Here is an 18,130-nt window from a genome sequence, read left to right as displayed (position 1 = left end):
CCAAGACCAAAGAGCTGTCCAAAGACACTAGAGACAAAATTGTACACCTCCACAAGGCTGGAAAGGGCTACGGGGAAATTGCCAAGCAGCTTGGTGAAAAAAGGTCCACTGTTGGAGAAATCATTAGAAAATGGAAGAAGCTAAACATGACTGTCAATCTCCCTCGGACTGGGCCTCGTGGGGTCTCAATGATCCTAAGAAAGGTGAGAAATCAGCCCAGAACTACACGGGAGGAGCTGGTCAATGACCTGAAAAGAGCTGGGACCACCGTTTCCAAGGTTACTGTTGGTAATACACTAAGACGTCATGGTTTGAAATCATGCAAGGCCCGTCTTAAGTTTGCCAATGACCATTTGGATGATCCAGAGGAGTCATGGGAGAAAGTCATGTGGTCAGATGAGACCAAAATAGAACTTTTTGGTCATAATTCCACTTAACGTGTTTGGAGGAAGAAGAATGATGAGTACCATCCCTACTGTGAAGCATGGGGGTGGTAGCATCATGCTTTGGGGGTGTTTTTCTGCACATGGGACAGGGCGACTGCACTGTATTAAGGAGAGGATGACCGGGGCCATGTATTGCGAGATTTTGGGGAACAACCTCCTTCCCTCAGTTAGAGCATTGAAGATGGGTCGAGGCTGGGTCTTCCAACATGACAATGACCCTAAGCCAGGGGTCGGCAACCCAAAATGTTTAAAGAGCCATATTGTAAAAAAAAAAAAAAAAAAAAAATCTGTCTGGAGCCGCAAAAAATTTAAGCCTTATATAAGCCTTATAATGAAGGCAACACATGCTGTAAGTGTCTATATTAGCTTTATTAGCCCCCTAGTATCAAAATGATAAGTAACCTAGGCTACAAATACATAATGAGCATTCATGATTAAATGTTTATTTTCCCTGCAGCGCATCCTGGAGAGAATGACGCACCACGTGACTACTCTACGATGGTGCTTTAAGTTTAACTTCCATTATAATTTTAATGTATTACGTTTTATTTATTTTGTATTATTTTTACAACGATGAAAAACTTTAACCCTTTCACACGTAAGTTTAAAATATTCTGACTGACAGCGTGAGTTTTTCAAGGCGACCGTTATTTAGAATGTGTCACTTTATGGTTTCCAAGGTGACGCGTCATTGCGTGTCACACCGCAGCAACAACAGAGCTGAATGAATGATGATCTGCTTTTATGTCATTTTTCCTTTTTATTCAAAATATTCGCACATTTGTTAGATATGGCATGAAATATCTGATATTCCGATTGTCAAATATATGCAAGTGGAAGTGTTTTGTTGTTTAAACACCTTTATAACGATCGCGTTAGTTGAGCTGTATGCGCTGCCATCTTAGTTTGTGCCGCAGACGCAGTTCAGAGAATCGGATCTGTTGGATTTACAACACGTGAATTCATCCACTTCTCCCGAAATACATCAAAGTAAGTGGCTGGTGAACTGGGAGAAGATAGAGTAAACTTTAAAGTTACTTACACAATGTATATCTGATATGAATAAAACGTGTCTAATTATAATGGAAAGGATTATTGCCTCTTCCTTTAACATCAGTGTGTATTTTACAAACTCTAAATGTATTGTTTTTTTAGTACTTATATGTCTGAAACCTAAAATAAACATTATGTGGTTGAAAACACTGAAAAGTTGTGATTTATGACAGCTCTGAGCGCGCCTGTCTCTGGCTCAGCGCCAGCCAACGCGCGAAAGCACATTTGAATTTAGCAGTTGATCACGTCATGCACTGACTGTTCTGATCACACCGATGCGATCGTACGTGCGAAAGGGTTAAGAATGTTTGTCATGTTTTTCCTCCTACAGAAATTATATTAAAACAAAAAATATTTGTTCCATTTTCATATTTTTTAAAAAGCTCCAGGGAGCCACTAGGGCGGCGCTTAAGAGCCGCATGTGGCTCTAGAGCCGCGGGTTGCCGACCCCCGCCCTAAGCACACAGCCAGGATAACCAAGGAGTGGCTCTGTAAGAAGCATATCAAGGTTCTGGCGTGGCCTAGCCAGTCTCCAGACCTAAACCCAATAGAGAATCTTTGGAGGGAGCTCAAACTCCATGTTTCTCAGCGACAGCCCAGAAACCTGACTGATCTAGAGAAGATCTGTGTGGAGGAGTGGGCCAAAATCCCTCCTGCAGTGTGTGCAAACCTGGTGGAAAAACTACAGGAAACGTTTGACCTCTGTAATTGCAAACAAAGGCTACTGTACCAAATATTAACATTGATTTTCTCAGGTGTTCAAATACTTATTTGCAGCTGTATCATACAAATAAATAGTTAAAAAATCATACATTGTGATTTCTGGATTTTTTTATTTAAGATTATGTCTCTCACAGTGGACATGCACCTACGATGACAATTTCAGACCCCTCCATGATTTCTAAGTGGGAGAACTTGCAAAATAGCAGGGTGTTCAAATACTTATTTTCCTCACTGTATGTTCTGTCTTTAATTTTCACCTCAGCTGTTCTGATTCGTCCATCAGTCCCGGGGAAAACATTAGTGATTCTTCCTACAGGCCAGAGTACTCTGGGTAACTGTGGGTCCACAATCATAACAATCATGTCCAACTGCAACTGGTCTTTGTCCCTCTACCATTTAGCACGGGTTTGTAGGTTGGCAGGTAGTACTTTGTGAAGTGTGTCCAGAACTGATCGGCAAGTACTTGAGAGTGTCTCCATCTACGGCGGCTTAAGAGTTCCGTTTCATGATAAACAGTCTGTGGGAGTGATGGATCTAGCCGCCCCATGAGAAGAAGGTTTGGAGTCACCGGGTTGGGGTCAGCAATATCTGTGGAAATATAACCCAGAGGTTTAGAATTCAGAATTCCTTCTATTTCAGTGAGAACCGTGTTCAGGACCTCCTCAGTCGTACTTTGCCCTTATAAAGTGGCATACAGTGCAGACTTTATGGATCTTATCTCACGTTCCCAAACTCCTCCAAAATGGGGACTACTGGGAGGATAAAATCTGAATTGTATTTGCTGTTTGGCCAGTTCCGTCTGCAGGGTAGGACCCAATGATTTGAATGACTCTTGGAGCTCTCTTTCGCCACCTTTAAAGTTTGTGCCTTGATCTGATAGCAATTCTGAAGGTTTTCCTCGGCGTGATGTAAAGCGTCTTAGAGCCATTAGGAATGAGTCAGTATCAAGGCTGTTTAAAAGGTCGATGTGGACAGCACGGGTAGTCAGGCATTTAAACAAGATGCCCCAACGTTTCTCACATCGTCTACCTATTTTAATTGTAAATAGTCCAAAACAGTCCATTCCAGTAGAGAGCAATGGGGGTTTGAATATTTGCAGTCTGGCCTGAGGGAGATCTGCCATTTGAGGCACTGTCGGTTTAGCTCGCCACCTTTGACAGTCAAGTCAAGTCAAGTCAAGTTTATTTGTATAGCGCTTTTCACAATACAGATTGTATCAAAGCAGCTTCACAGTATTAAATTAAAATAATACAACAAAGTTTGTTTCAAGAGGAATTTATTGATTGATAAAATAAAATTAAATATCCCCAAAATATCCCCAACTGAGCAAGCCAAAGGCAACAGTGGCAAGGAACCGAAAAACTCCATCAAGTGACCTAATGGTGTCCTAAAACTCCATCAGGTGACCTAATAGAGAAAAAAAAAACCTTGGGAGAACCCAGGCTCAGTCGGGGGCCAGTTCTCCTCTGGCATTTATGAGCTAGAGGCCGGATTGTAGTTTGAACTGTAGGATTATATGAATGCCTGGCTGAAGAGATGCGACTTTAATCTAGTTTTAAAACAGACAGTCTGGGCAGGAGTATTGCTGCCGTTTAACGGCTTCTCTACCGCTTAAAATCCAATATTTACGGAGGATCTCTGCAAAGACCCGTTCAGAACCAGGGTGATGAAGCTCTTTATCCATGTCCTGAATGAGTAGTTGGGTTATTTTGTGGGATGGATCTAGGACAACTGGGTGGATAACATCTGCATCCAGTTGTTGACTGCGGCGAAGTCGCCCACCAACTCGAATGAGGCCCACTGTGTGGTCAAACTCAGGTGCCAAAGTTATTAGGTGGCTAGAATTTGGTACTGGTTTACCTGCCACTAGACAGTGGAAGTCCTCAGGGAAGCTATCATATTGAAGTTTCTTCAGAATGTCTCTTTCTGCTAATTGATGGTCCTCAGCTGAGGGATCCCCTTCTTTACCTGTCACCCCATGGCGTAGAAGTGCTGCAGCTTCAACTAAAGCTTTAAAACTGCTGAACTGTTGTGGGTCAGGCAAGGACTGAACATCAGCAACTGTTACGTGACTACAGAAAGTAGTCTTCTTCAGTTCCGCAGGATTGTCAGATGTACTTATGTTGGGAATCATCGGCCAGCAACAGGGTGAGTGCAGGAGAAATTCTGGTCCTTGTCTCCATAATTTGTCTGTAGACAGCTCTTTTAGAGTCTTCCCATGAGTGATGTAGTCAGCTGGATTGTTGGTGGATTCCACATACCGCCATGTGTGAGCACTTGTGAGTTCTTGTATTTCGGCAATTCTGGTTCCCACAAATACTTTATAGCGACAGGATTCTGACTGAAGCCATGTCAGGACTGTAGTGGAGTCAGTCCAGAGTACAAAGGATTCAATGTTCAGGGTGAGCTCTTTAGCTAATAATGAAGCTAACTGCGCACCTGTAAGAGCTGCACACAGTTCCAATCTAGGCACAGATAACTGCTGTTTAGGGGCAACTCTTGACCTGGTTGTGAGAAAAGCTACCTCGACACTTCCCTTTGCCTCCTCTGTGCGCAAGTATGCTGCGGACCCATAGGCCGTTCAGAGGCATCACTGAAGATATGTACTTGCCGACTACAATTAAGGGAGTCCATCTGGGAACTTGCATAGCAGCGAGGTAATTTCATTTGAGTTAGATGTGGCAGTTCTCTTTGCCAATCATGCCATGTCTCAAGAATGTCATTTGCCAGTAGTGGGTCATCCCACTCTCTCTGTTTCGCCCACAGACTCTGTGTAAGTATCTTGGCCCGAGTGATATAGGGAACAAGGAACCCAAGGTGGTCATACTGGCTCGCTACTACCTTGTATATGTTTCTCATTGTTGGGGTTGAACAGTCAGCAAGGCAGCTTTGGTATCCAAGAGTATCAGATTGACAAATCCAACGCAATCCTAATGCAAGTTCTTGAGGATCTGATTCGGTTTGGTTAAGCCAAAGCTCACTGCTTTCAGATCTGGCTTCCTTTGGCAGATGATTGATGACATAAGGTGAATTGCATGCCCATTGTCGTAGTTCAAATCCTCCTTCTGCTAACAGATTCCTCAGTGTGACTAGCCCTTTAGCCTCCTCAAATGTAGCGACACTCTGTAGACAGTTAACTACATAGAAACATCTTTCGATGGAGTGTCGAACATTGTCTCCTGGCTCACTGTGGTCAATTACGTGCTTCTGTAGTGCGTATGTGGCACAACACGGACTACACGTTGTTCCAAATGGGAGCACTTGCCACTCGTAGATGCTCGGGAGTTCCTTTCTGTTCTGATCATGCCATAGGAATCGGAGAAGGGGCTTGTCCTCTTGTAGTAGTCTTACTTGATGGAACATGCCCTTTATATCACTACTAAAGGCTACTGCATGCTCCCGGAATCGTAGCAGTGCCCCGAGCAAGGAGGACCCCAGAGTTAGTCCAGGCAGAAGCAGATCATTCAGGTTTTCGCCTCTGTATGAGAAAGAACAATTGAAAACAACTCTGTTTTTTTCATTATGCCTCACCATGTGGTGGGGGATGAACCATGATTCTTCTTCCCCAGTCAGTTTCTGCTCTAGTATTGCAACCACATAGCCTGCCTGTACCAGTCTCTGAATTTCAGCTCTGTAAGCCTCTGACTTCACAGGATCCCTAGCCAGGCGATTCTCTGTGCTGCGAAGATTAGGCATTACAGATTGCTTTGTGGCATGTAATTTTGGCATATTCTTAACTCTTAAGAGGAGCATAGCATAGCGTTGGGTCCCATTTATATCAACTCGGGTTGTCTTTGCCTCTAGTAGGTCGATGGCGGCTTGATCTTGTTTGGATCTGGTGGCAAGTTTCTCGCTCCTGTAGGGCAGTACATCGAGTTGCCACAGTTTCTCAACATGTCTGAACAGCTCATTGGAAGGGGAGCGAATTGATATGTTAAGACATTGTTGGGTGAGAAGTGGATGTTGCACAAGCTTAGCTGGCCCTTGGACTGTCCAGCCTAGTCTCGTCTTCACTGCTGCTGGTCCACCAGGAGGACCCAAGCGTACAGGCTCAATCGGGGTAACTAAGTGGGGATAGTCAGAGCCGATTAATAAGAGGGGCGAACACTGTAATAGGAAGGGATTGGCAACCCTCTGAGGTGTCTGTATTTATTCTGTAAGGTTGCAGCTGGACACTTGTGTTCGGCTAGCCCCAATTGGTCTGCAGTAAACGCCCTGTGTATCTTAAACACTCTTTGAGGCTGACAGGCTGGAGAGATGATGAAGGACACTGAAGTACCATGTATGACTCTCATGTCCTGTCTAACAGTCCTCAAAGCAAGGTCTTCTGGTTTGCCATGTAGCTTCAGTTTCTGAGCAGCTGCTTGCAAAAGGATGGTGCGTTCTGAGCCATCGTCCAAAATGGCAAATGTCTCAAGGGAATGTTCTCCATTCCGAAGAATTACCTTTGTGACTGTAGTGGCTATTTGTCCATAAACTTAAACAAAACTAATAATACCAAACTTCTCAAATGGCCACTGAGGCTACGTCATGGGTTAGGCTTTACTCATGGTTAGAGGTACCAAAATAAACTAATGTCCATAGCAAAAGATGAGTTCGAGGAGGTTTATTTACACATATAAGCAAGCTCACAGACATTTCCTGTTGCCTCTCTCACGCTGTGGTAAAAAACCATATGCCCTCGCAGCCCTCCTAGTTCCTCCCACCTTGACCTATTTATGCAAATTAACATAGCACCACGTGACCAATAAACGACAATGTAAATAAACAAGAAAATAATCAAAGTGCAAAATAGCTCCAACAACCCAGCCCCTAATTGTGACGATAATTTACCCACAATTAACCTTAGCTTTTAGCACAAAGGAGCTATTTCCTGATTATAACCTAAGCACTAAGCTTGAATCTTGCATCTTCAGATTTTCCATGCCTGCAAAAAAAAAACAAATAGATAGAAAGAAAACAGAGATAGGAGAGAGAATGAGATGCATAGTCAATTGTTAGCCTCCAAGAGAAGACAGAGCTTGGTTATTGGTCTGTCCAGGATGCTGGTCTTCGTTTGGACCTTCACAGAGCGGACCAGTCCTCTTGAGTCAGCTGTGATACTTAGAACTCTGCCCATCATCCATGAGCCTCTTGGAGCTGTAGCATCAGCGATTACAACAATATCTCCTGGGATGAAATTTCTTTTTTGCTTTGTCCATTTTTGTCTTTCTTGCATTACAAGCAAATACTCTGATGTCCACCTTTTCCAGAAAAGCTCCGCAACGTACTGCACTTGCCTCCATCTCCTCTTAATGTACAGGTCAGATTTTTCGAACAGACCTGGTGGCAGAATGGGCTTGCCTTTCAGCAGGAGAATGTGATTTGGAGTGAGCGCTTCCAAGTCATTGGGATCTTCTGAGACCTTAGTTATTGGCCGGTCATTGAGTATTGCTTCTACCTCACAAAACAGTGTTTGCAGGCCTTCCTCGTCCAGCAGTTGATGTCCAACAACAGAGGTAAGTACACTGCGCACAGAGCGAATCAGACGCTCCCAAACGCCACCTTGGTGAGATGCAGCTGGGGTGTTAAAACTCCACGTCACTCCTTCCTGCACAAAAGTCCTTTCAATTTTAGAGTGATTTAAAGCAGCCAGAGCCTGCCTCAGCTCCTTCTTCGCACCAACAAAATTTGTGCCGTTATCTGACCTCATACTTGTCACAGGTCCTCTTCTGCAGATAAATCTTCGCACAGCATTGATGCAGGAGTCTGTGTCGAGGGAGTTCGCCACCTCCAGATGTATTGCGCGGCTGCTCAGACAGGTAAATATCACTCCATATCGCTTCAGCACAGTTCTCCCTCTCCTCACATCCAGTGGTCCAAAATAGTCCACTCCCGCATTTGTAAAGGGTGCGTTATCAGGCACAACTCGTTCCTCTGGTAAATCGGACATTTTTTGTTCTCCAAGTTTTCCTCTGTACCTTCTGCACACTATACATTGTGAGAGAATCTTCCTGGCCGCAGAGTTGGCATTTATAATCCAATACTTCTGTCTCAATCTGTGCAGCATGTGATTGCGTCCAGCATGTCCAAGTTGGTAATGGATGTAACGTAATATGAGCTGGGAAACATGCAGATCCTTCGATAGAATCACAGGATGCTTTACCTCCAACGGCAGGGCAGATTTAGACAGGCGTCCACCAACTCTGAGGATGCCATCTTTGATGAAGGGGTCGAGGCGATACAGAGGGCTATCTTTGGAAACAGTCTTTGGGTCGTGTTTTAGTGAGGAAATTTCAGTGCTGAATCTTTGGTTTTGTGCAAACTGAATTATTGCCTTTTCGGCTTCCTCCAAGCGCTCTGATGTCAAGCTGGATCTTCCAAGTGCGGCTTTGAATTTTTTAAGCTCCTTTTCCACATTTTCATTCTGCTTGACCACATATTCTTTCCTCTTTTGGCTCAAAAGTAAAAGTCTTTCTTTCAGCTCCAACAACCAGGCCACTGATGTTTTAAGCTTTCTCCAGGATGAGAAATAGTGAATGAGCCAACTGAGGGGATTGTCACTGTGTGTTGTAACAGCATTCACTTTAAGTTCCCTTTTTACCTCTGGATCATCAGATGGGATGGAGGAGGAGTACAAGTCGAGTTTTGGCCATTCGGTGGAAGACAAATGCAAAAAGTCTGGTCCTTTTAGCCATTTTCCTTTCCCAAACTCCTGAGCTCTTAGTCCTCGAGATGCTTCATCTGCAGGATTATCTTTGGTGTTTACATACCTCCACTGATCTTTGTGCGTGGCTTCTCTTATGGTGCTGACACGGTTGGCAACATATGTGTGAAAGCGCTTTGTTTCATTGAAGATGTACTTGAGAACAGTAGTGCTATCAGTCCAGAAAAATGACCTTTGCAATGGCAACTGTAACTCCTTCAACAGCATCGTGTTCACTCGAACCGCAAGCACAGCTGCAGCAAGCTCAAGGCGTGGGATGGTTAGTTGCTTTAGAGGAGCAACACGAGCCTTGCCTGTGATGAATGAAACATGCACACTGTCAGTACTCTCCAATCTCAAGTATGAAACAGTGCCATATCCTGATTGACTGGCATCTGAAAAATGATGCAGTTCTGCTTTCACTTGTGTTCCAAAGTTCTTGGGTTTGAGGCACCGTTCCACTTTAAATCCACTCATATGCTGAAGTTCAGAGAGCCACTCAGACCAATGTCTGGAGACGGCACTGGGGACTGGCTCATCCCATTTGAAGTTCATTCTACACAACTCCTGTAACAGTAACTTGGCAGGGATTATGAAAGGAGACAGAAAACCCAATGGATCATAGAGAGAGCTCACCACAGAAAGGATGCCCCTCCTGGTGTGTGGACGTTCCTGCACTGCAGTCCTGAAGCTGAACGTGTCTCCTTGAACACACCATTGCATCCCCAGAGCTCTTTCCACAGGGAGTTGGTCCCTGTCCAAATCCATGTTCTCCAAACCCACTGCTCTGATATTAATGGGAATAAGTGCAAACACCTTTTGGCTATTTGTGACCCACTTTTGGAGATGGAAGCCGCCCTTTTTACAGAGAGATGTTAGTCCATGTATGAGTTTCACTGCATCTTCCTCTGTCACAGTGGACTTGAGACAGTCATCCACATAGAAATTTGTTTTGACTGTGCTGAGGACGTCGGGTGAGGATTGCAGTGCATTATCCTCAGCTGTTCTTCTCAGTGCATAGTTTGAGCAGCTTGGAGAGGATACAGCTCCAAACAAATGCACGCACATCCTGTATTCCTCTGGCTCCGTTGTAACGTCTCCATTGGGCCACCATAAAAAGCGCAAGAAGTTGACATGCTTGTGTGGGACCCGGACCTGATGGAACATGGCGTTGATGTCAGCCATAACAGCGATGGGCTCTTCTCTAAACCGGAGGAGGACACCAATAAGCGTGTTAGTGAAGTCTGGGCCCTGCAGGAGCTGGCTGTTTAATGATGTACCTTTGTAAGTACAGCCGCAATCGAACACAACACGCAATTTCCCTTTGGTTGGGTGATGTACACCATGGTGGGGAATGTACCACACCTTTCCTTGTTTTGGAGTGGGCTCATTTGTGGGAACCTTTTCTGCATATCCTTGCTCCAACATGTTGTTGAGGAAATCAACGTATCGGGCTTTGAATGAAATATCTCTGTTAAATCTCCTCTTCAAACTTTGGAGTCGTTGTAATGCAATGCAGCGATTGTTTGGCAAAACAGGATCTTCAACTCTGAAAGGTAAGTCAATGTAATAATGTTCATTGTTAAGCACTGTTGTATCCTTCACAATTTTCATGAATTTAATGTCCTCTCTTGACATCTCAAGTTGTTCATCATATATTCTTTCAGCAAAGCCATGATTGTACTGCTGCATCAACATATTTTCCAAGTGCTCCACAGATATATGATTAGCAGTTACAACAGTGCATCCTGATTTGACACCAGCACCTCCAGAGTCTCCAACACGAAGAGGCCCGTTTATGACCCAGCCAACTCTGGTCCTCACTGCATACGGTCCACCACATTGACTATTTATTAGTTCCCATGGCTCCAAAACTTTGGGAGAGTCAGTTCCAATGAGCAAGTCCACATCTGCATCTACTTCATGTAGCCTAATGCTACTCAAATACGCCCACTTGGCAACATCATCCTGACATGGCACATTGACTTTGGATACAGGCATTTCTGTTTGTGTCAGAACAGATGGCAGCTCAATAAAATCCTCGGTGTCAAAACCAGACACCTCCAGACCAATTATCACAGTGGTATTAATGGTTTTAGTCTGTCCCATTGTCCTTAATAGTATGTTACAGTTTTTACCTGATACTCCCAGCCTTTCAGCCAGACTTGCAGTGCAGAAGGTACCAGAGCTCCCAGGGTCCAAGAAAGCGTAAGTGTGCACAACTTTATTACTTTTCTGACTTTTCACCTGCACAGCCACAATGGAGAAAACAGCAGTATCCTCTTCACCAGCCCCAATATGACCACACGTCTGCTGCTGCTCGGGTACAATGCTCACAGTTTCTTTGGAGGTTATCCTTGAAGTATCCTCCTTCTCCACATGCAGGACAGATGGGTGTTTCCTGTGACACACTTCACAATCCAAACGACTCCTACAGTCTTTGCTTGTGTGTCCATATTTCAAGCACCCAAAACAAACACCTTTCTCCTTTAGAAAGTGAATCTTGTCCTGTTGTGTCTTTCTTTTAAACTGAAAGCATTTTTCCAGAGTGTGATTGGTGAAATGGCAGAACAGACATTTGAGCTGGTTACTGTGAACTGTTAAGTTTTCCTTTTCTTTGTGTCCATCCTTTATTGCATTGATGCTGGTGGCAAAGGTACCACTTTTTCTTTTCTGCTTAACTTGAGTGGATAGCTTTGTGTGGCTGGCTGGGGAAACATCATTAATATTTCCAAACAGCGGGTCTGAAACAATTTTGACTTGTTTTTCAATAAAATTTACAAAATCAACAAACACTGCTCTGCTTCCAGTTTGTTCCAGTATGTCACATGCCACATTTCTCCACTTTTCCCTCAGTTTGTATGGGAGTTTCATTAGGATTGTCCTGAGGTTAGCTGGCATGTCCAACTCCTTCATGTACTTTATATGATGTACTATATTGGAGCAACCTCGAAGGAACAAAGCAAATGACTGCAGAGCGTTAACATCCTCAGGTTTTATTGAGGGCCAGTTGTTGATTTTGTCCATATAAGCAGAAGAGATTTTGTGTTCACTGCCAAAATGTTCAATCAAAAGTGTTTTTGCTCTTTGGTAACCAGGTTCAGAGGGCAGATGCTGACAACTTCTTACAATGTTTCTTGGTTGCCCCCTAGTGTACTGTTCTAGGAAGTACAAACAATCACTGAAATTTTGAGTTTTATCCTCAATACAATTTTCAAAGGCTCTGAGAAAAGATTTGAAATACAGGGGATCACCATCAAATACAGGTATATTTCTCATAGGCAGAGCAGAGGCTGTGTTTTGTTGGACCAACAGGGCAGTAATTTCATTTTGACGCTGCATGATGTTCAAAATGTCCGGAGAGTTGGTGGATTGGTTGTCATGAGCATTTTGCAAAACCAGTGGTCGTGTACTTTGTCTTTGAGAAACAGGAATGACATTAGGTATGGGTGGTTGTATTACAACATGTTTGGGTTTAACACCAGCAGAAACAGAATTTAATAAGCGACTGGAGGAAGGTTCAAAGTTTTCATTGGTGGACACAAAACATTCAGCATTTGGATTTAATTCATATTTTCCTGGAGTTTCTGACCTTTCCAAGTAAGAGTTCATGCCATCTGATGTTGTAGATGCACATTTTGACACTTTAGAGCCACACTTTGAATTTATTTCCAGAACCTTCAATTTTGCATTTGTCACCTTTAATTCTGCCTCCAGAGCAAGTTGTTCCTTTTCTCTCCTTAAACGTTCCCGTTTCTTCCGTAATTCCTCTTGGTCCTTTTCCTGTTTCCTTCTTGATTCCTCTTGTTCAAGTCTTATTTGTTCCTCCTGCGCCTCCAAAATGTGCTTTTGTTTTAGAGCAGCCATGCGCTCCTGTAATACTGCTTTATCTGCTTGCGCTAATATTTTTGCAGATGCACTGGATGAAGTTCTTGACAGTTTAGAGCCAGCTTTTGAGCGCGCTGCAGAACCTTTATTGGATACACTGTCCTCAGGCCTAATATCAGTTTGATTGTCAGGTGGTTTGATTGGAAGTTCATATGAATGGCCTGCATTTGATAACCACCCTTTGACATCATCAATAAAGTTTGAAAACAAATTTTCCTTTTGTTCAAAATATTTATCTTGGTTTTCCTTTTCATCCTGAGGTATGTTCAGTGACACAAATGACAAATGATGTTGTTTTGCCTCATTAACACATGTTATCATTTGATCCAAAAGAGACTTGACTGCATCAATATTGTCTGCAGAATGCATCAATTTATCCATTTGATTCATGCACAATTTGGCTTGTCTGCATTTCGTCGATCTCTTTTCCTGACACGTTTGCATGAAAAACATCATTCCTTTAGCAGTAAAACTTGTGCGCCTCCTTATCGAAAGCGCCGTGTCACTTGTGGCTTTGGATGCAACGTCAGACATTTTTACTTTCTATTGATGTTGGCCAGGTGCACACACAGTTATTTGCAAAGGTTGAATAAAGCACGTACCTTGCGGAACTTTGTTTGCAGCGGTGGTTGCCTTTGCGCACGGAGTTGAATGCGCGCAGTGATTGTTGTTGCGCGCGGCCGTGCGCGTCACCTGTGAAGGCTTTGGGCCAGCTTTTGCGAATCCGATTGCAACAAACATCTATCCTCCACTCCGTAAATGCAGCTCCAGCGCTCCAGTAGCGTCACCGTTATCCAGTACGGTGTCCAGGGAAACTTTACACTGTCGGATGGGTCGGATTACTTGATGTTTGCGCTGTATCCAGCCCGCGCCTCCACCACTCCTAGGCCCAGCATTGTCTCGAGCATCCAGGTGAGTAATCCACTTTCAAAAGGGTAATCCAGCAAACAACGAGTCCAATTTCCAGGTAAACCAACGATATACATCCAGGGGCGGGTTTTTTACTTAATGTAGTGGCTATTTGTCCATAAACTTAAACAAAACTAATAATACCAAACTTCTCAAATGGCCACTGAGGCTACGTCATGGGTTAGGCTTTACTCATGGTTAGAGGTACCAAAATAAACTAATGTCCATAGCAAAAGATGAGTTCGAGGAGGTTTATTTACACATATAAGCAAGCTCACAGACATTTCCTGTTGCCTCTCTCACGCTGTGGTAAAAAACCATATGCCCTCGCAGCCCTCCTAGTTCCTCCCACCTTGACCTATTTATGCAAATTAACATAGCACCACGTGACCAATAAACGACAATGTAAATAAACAAGAAAATAATCAAAGTGCAAAATAGCTCCAACAGTGACCTTTAACAGGACCTGACTGCAGCCTAATGTTCGGTCTAGGTACAGGACCTCATTAGTGTTGTTGACAAGACAAGTGTTTTCATTGACTGGTCTCTCATTCAACTCATGAAGTGCCTCGAGATGTTTGCCCTTACATACCTTACAGATGGTTTTCAAATAGCACTGCGCTGCCTGATGGGATCGACCACAACGCCAGCATCTCTTATTGGTTTTCACCCAGTTTGTTTTCTGTTCTTTGGTGAGCTGGCTGAAATTATGACACTGATTCAAATAATGCTGGGTATTTGTGCAGTAGGGGCAGAACATTTTTGGTTTGTCCTTAGTTTTAGCCACACTCGAACTGGATCCTTCTGCAGATGTGGTATTGAGAGCAGGCTCTGCACTGTGGAATATAGCCGTTGTCTTGGTGGGCTTAAAGTCTCTACGTCTATCTCTTTTCTGGGTAGTTTGCTCCTTTCTGTCCCCGCCATGCAACTCGAAACCACTTTCCTGTATTTTTAGCTCATATTCAAGCCAGTCAGCAAAGTGTAAAAGAGTAGGAATGCGAACATTTAAGGGGTACATGTACCTTTTGAACTCAGCTCGCAATTCGTTGGGCAGCTTCGACAACAGTCTGGTTACGTGTGAACCGCACTGGAGCTCAACACTGCCGCTATCCCCCAGTTGGTCCAGCATGCCTACCAATGCTCTGACTTTCAATGCAAACCTTTTGAATCCACTAGCATCATAACTATGGATAGTGGGGTCATCCATTAAATCAGCAATCCGCCGCAAGGCTAATTGGTGAGGTTGCCCATATTGCTCAGCAAGAATTGCCATGGTATCTTAATAGGGCCTACTGGAATTGACAGAGTCTGCGATGAGAAGAGCGTCCTCAAACTTCAAGTGTTCTAAGAGAATTTGATATTTAAATCTCTCCGTCACATCCTCAGATAGAAGATTGTCTAATGAGACCTTCAGTCATGCAAATTCCCGTGGGTCTCCCTTGGTGAAGTCAGGGATTGTGGGTGTAGTAGGGCCTCGGTATACCTTCTCTTGCTGAGTGTGGTTAGGATGCTGTCCTGTGTCTCTATAGAATGGCATGCTGGCAGTAGGTGCTGTTTGGGAATGCCTGGGCTGTGGATAGTAACGCGCCCTCTGTGGTGGAGTCGTTGCCATAGGGTACCTCTCTGTTGTGTCTAGGAGGTGGTGGTGGTATATCCACTGTGGAGGGAAGGATGTCATCATCCACTACTGGAGGAGGTGGCAGTGGCCAGTCTTCATATTCTGTTAAAGGGGCTCGCCTTGATGGTAACTGGGCTCTGTCATGTGGCAAAGGCACTGCTCTTTGGTGGGTTGAGGAGGCTCTGTTAATGGCCATTTGCTGTTGCATATCTAGCACTGTAGATTGAAGTTGTTGATTTTCTTGTTTAAGCTGCTGCATCATTTTCAGAATCTCCGATACATCCTCCGTTGTAACTGGTTGCAATACAGGTGTGCTTTCATATCTTGTTCCAGTGGGTGGTGAACGACTTGTGGCTCTCCGGTCTGCCCACATGGCCTCGTCGCTTGATGACTGATACGTGAGAGGGGTCATCTCGGCTACCCTTTCAGTGTGACTTGCCTGTAACTCTCTGGGATGAAGGAATGTATGAGCAGCTGGAGTCTGTTGGTCGTAATGCGGGAGAGAAACCTCATAATCCTCCAACCAGGAAGGAGGCTGTGTTTTCCGCTTAGGACGGCCGTCCTTCTCTGGTCGTCTTGTCTGAAAACATCTTCGACACATCCACAGCAATTACCGTAATCCAGCTCGAAGGACCAATTTGTTGTGTTGTAACCGATGTGGCTCGGGTTAAATTAATCACTGCGGGACGTCTGGTCAAGACGCAATGAAGATGCACTTAGGTTTTGTTGAGGGTTTATTGGGTGAACTTGTGTGTTTGGTTCTAGAAGACAAATAGAAACCAATATATCAATACTAAACATTCATAAAATAATTGTTAATCAATAAAGACATTTCAATAGTTAGAAAAGTATTAGAACATATCCAGAAGTCATATTATTCACTTTTGTTATCTTTTCTGAATTTGGTCAGACTGGGGATTGAACCCCTGGCCGTTGCGTTAATGACGTCACATCGACAGCGCATGCAAAACAGAATGACAAAGCACTTTTCTTAGCATACTCTGCAATTTCAACAAATAATATAAATACCCAAGGAAAGGCTATTACAATAATGCTTGATATAAACAACAAGAACGTAATGTGTAAACAATTATTAACATGCAATGTGATAATATGCAGATCGATCGGCCATACAGCCGACTTTAATTAGGCCTATTTAACCTAACAAACAGAATTATGTTGATAACCCATAAACCACAAATGAAATAAGATCCATAAACATAGAAACTTACTTTTAGATGCACGCACATGATTAATAACACCACTTTCTGAAATGAGGCAAACTCTCTTGAGCTCCGCAGTCCACACTCTACGGATTCATAACAACAACTAATGCACTTCCTTTTCAGCATATTCCAATTACTCCGTTATTCCACAAGGGGGCGTTAACAGTCCATAGTCATTGAATCTGTCAACTCTCAATAAGAAAACCCTACTAATATAAATCTATTACCTGAAGTGCTAAATACAAACCCCTTTGTAACATCTGCATTTAGCAGATGCTTTTATCCAAAGTGACTTACAATGTTCTCACCTAATTCTCATTTGATCATGTATTGTTTGTATATATATATCCTGCTTTTGCCTGCCTATATTACTTTGACGTGGATGTTTTAGCTGCATAAATCTGTCCCAGCCTCCTTAAGCTGACTTCTCTCTGTAGAGGTCATTTATTATAGTTATATTGCATTGATTTAAGTTTTAACCACCTTAAAGAGGACATCCGACATCCTGGATCTTCAGACACACTAAATATTTATGACACTTTCTTGTAAAGAGAGGAATACAGTTACTGGAAAAAGTATGTGGACTTTGCATTTGGTCATAAAATTGTATTTGATAATCAAATCATTCCCAGCAATAGACAAACCTAGTCTAATAATAACACAAGAGTATACTGTTAATTTTTTTTTGACAGTGTGTGAATCCATCTAGCATTCTCTGGAGTGGAAATCAAACAGAATGACTGCAAGAGACAAATGTTACTTAACAAATGAGAATTTTTGACATCTCAAATAATTGTTAAACCCCCTATAACGATAGCCTGTACTGGAATAATGAGAGAAATAGGGGAGTCAAAGGGATGCCGGAAGAACTGTAGCTGTACATCTTTATCCTGGACATGGCTGTAAAAAATCATCCGGTGGGGATTTCTAAAATGTCTTGACACACATGAACAGAAACCGCATCTTCAAACCTAACAGACATGGAAGCATGTGTATTAAGACAGTGCAAAAGACCAAATTCAGTTCACAACTTATTAAAAAAGCATACTATATACAATCAAGTATAAGAGCCCAGAATAAACTCAATTGCATGTTAAAAGTTTTCCTCACATAGAAAACCATAAAAGAATACTTAACTTGCCTTAATGGACTAAGATGGTGATATTGACGTACCAAAATTAGTATCCAGTGTGTTAATAAGATATACTCCTGCAGAAAAGCAGATGAGCCAAGAATATGAACGCAAAACTTAACACTTTCTGTTCATATTCTGGGCTCATCTGCCTGCCTGTAGTTTGCATCATCAATAAGGTGTTAGTTTGGTCTTTTAATACTGTCTTAATGCATTAAACCATGTTAAGCATTTTGGTAATAGGCTAATGGGTTTGGAAAACACTTAACTTGAAACTTTGCACGTTGTTATATTCTGCACCCTTCTGCTTGTACACTATTTATTAATGTGCTGAATTTTGAGTTTTAATATGCACCTTAATGCATTAAATCACATAAAAAACGGTTTTCCTTAGCGTTTGTAATGTCTGCACAAAGGAGACGTCGGGCAGCTGCTCAAAGATCTCGTCTT

At 43.1% G+C, this 18,130-nt stretch overlaps 1 protein-coding gene across 1 annotated transcript in view; it reads right to left on the bottom strand.

The window, feature by feature from the left end:
* The window catches only part of LOC309512341 (4-galactosyl-N-acetylglucosaminide 3-alpha-L-fucosyltransferase 9-like), a 176,477-nt gene that overhangs the window by 40,717 nt on the left and 117,630 nt on the right, over positions 1–18,130 (bottom strand). The window lies entirely within an intron of this gene.

This window comes from Leuciscus leuciscus (assembly GCF_965113295.1).
Source record: "Leuciscus leuciscus genome assembly, chromosome: 13".
NCBI lineage: Eukaryota > Metazoa > Chordata > Actinopteri > Cypriniformes > Leuciscidae > Leuciscus > Leuciscus leuciscus.
The sequence above is the reverse complement of the archived record's forward strand: the minus strand, read 5'-3'. Positions and strand labels throughout refer to the sequence as shown.